We start from the raw sequence: 2478 nt of genomic DNA on the forward strand, positions 1-2478 counted from the left end.
GATTTGAACCAGTAACCTTCCAGCCACAGGCACAAATCCTTAGCCACAGTGCCACCGCTCCACCCAGCCCACATTCACCAATGTGAGGGAAACATATAGAAGTCTATCATGAAATTTTCACAAATAGTCCTGGAAATAAAACATAGCCAAGTGACACCTTTAATTGTTTATACAGTACTGTGGAGAATAAATTCATGCTGAAAAGTACAAAAGAAAGGAAAAAGAAGGTTTTTCATTCTTGAGTCTTCTTCGGGTTTTCCTCATTTTGTTTCCACTTCACTGTAGAAAAGCTGAACATTTCCACCTCTGCATGTTCCTTCCCAGTCTGCATTCTGCAGCCCTCCATTCAAACAATCTCCTGAAACACACCTGCCAGTTGTCAAATGATACAAATGTTACTGCCTGACTGTTTTAGGACAGCTGGCATGAGCTGAAATCACTCACCAGTGATTGCTCTAGATCACATTATACTAGTTGTGCATCTTGAGTAGGTAATCTGGAGTAACTCTGTCTTTTTCAAACCATTATTCCCCTCCAACAGTGCACTCAAATGTAGACACACTGTACAGTACATCCTTTAATAGTATCATTTGTTCCCTGCCCTGGAAGAAGTCAGCATGCCTGGACCCCTGTTATTAATCACTTTCTTTAACTATGACATTAAGGCTTTCTCCACATGTTGATTCTGCTTTTGTATCACCTTTGTGGCTAACCTCTAATTCAACACAAAATGTATACAGTACAGTATATCTGAAACCATGATATTCTGTGGTAACCCACACAATTGTGTGTTACAATCTTTTTGAATTCTTGGTAAATAAAGTAAAACAAGATCAATTTAAGTTTAAAAGGACAGTCACTTCTTACTGGACCTTCTTACTCATAATTCTTGTAAGTCTAAAACCTACATTTGGATTTTGGTATAGTCCCAGCTCTACTGGTCACCTCCTACTGCATGTCCTGTTCTGTTTCTGAGCCATTGACTGATGTTCTGTTGTTGCCAAACAAGAAGTTTCTGATTTTGATTGTGTTTTAATTTCTGTTCTATCGCAATTAACCCTGAGTAGGTAGGGCGATCTTTGTAGCCATTCAAAAGTATTCAGACCGTTGCACACTTTTTCACATTTTCATAACTCAAACTGCTCCACACACTCAAAGACAATACAAGAAATTAGCAAATTATTTGAAAACAAAATTGGAAAACTATTGTTTACAGATACTGTATATTCCAATATTTTGCTGTGGCAAAACTAATTTAATGTAGGTGCCTCAATGTAATGAGATTCACAATTAGTTCTGTTTTATAGTAATTATATGGTTCACATGATTTTATAATATGTCAACCTGCCCTCGGTTAGGTAGTGTGTTTCAAGCAAAGATTCAACCTTGGAAACCAGGAACCTATCAGAACAACTCAGTGGGCTCGCAACAAAGTGATGTTGTAAACATGGAGAGAAATGTTTTGTAGCTAGATAAGAGAAAATGCAAACTTTTTGGACTATACACAAAATGTGAAATCCAATGCAAAATACTGTACAGAACATACTTTATTCATGTCTTATTCATGAGGTAATAGATTGAGTACTAGTAATTAACATCATTGTATTTTCATTATAATCCTATGTAGTAGAGGGATACCTTGCTGTTAAATGTCTTTCTGTTCTGGAATTTACATTAGGGGGAAAACTTTCCTGTTAATTCAAATGGTTGAGCACTTCCTCACTTCCCTACCTGATCTGCTATGCACACTGTAGTAAGACTGCTGCCAGATAATGGCTTCCATGCATCACCCAAATGAGTGTTGCACTTCAGTGGTGGATGAAATTGTTCTCCTCCTATATGAAAAGCACTTTAAGATCCGTTGGGATGAAAAGCACCATGTACATGCAAAAATTAATGATTAATAATTAATTTACATATAACACTTAGAAATATGAGATTTTAATAGATGGATGCAATTTCCTAATTTGCTCCAGCAGAACATTTCTATAATCAAAATAAATTTACTCTCCTGCATCAATTTTTTCAGGTCAATGCTTCATCTGCTTCCTTCTCCTATGTACAGCACTAAATTGAACCCAGTGATGTATATATTTGCGGGGAAGACGACATGTATCAAACCCCCATGGGTTTGACAATTCTTTATTTTTTGTCATTCGTATTGCACCCTGTCACAGTCTGGTTTGAGCTGAGGCTTCTGTTTTTATTTTTTTTATTTTACATTGCCAGTTCTTATTGCAATATACTGCCAGTTTGCAATAGCCAGTTGTGTTTTCTTCCCATCTCAGCACACAGCTACAAATCCCATTACACCACCCAGGGGTAAAAGAGAAAGTGTAGGCTGAATCCTCTGACTCTTAGCCATTGGTCTTTTAACATATCAGAGGCACTGATGCCCCAAATGGGAGGTTCAACACCAACTGAAGGGGGGTATATCTTTCACTGACTGTGCCACATTCCTGCAAGCACTGGTATTTA

This window comes from Atractosteus spatula, chromosome 1 (assembly GCF_055471065.1).
Source record: "Atractosteus spatula isolate fAtrSpa1 chromosome 1, fAtrSpa1.hap1, whole genome shotgun sequence".
Taxonomy (NCBI): domain Eukaryota; kingdom Metazoa; phylum Chordata; class Actinopteri; order Semionotiformes; family Lepisosteidae; genus Atractosteus; species Atractosteus spatula.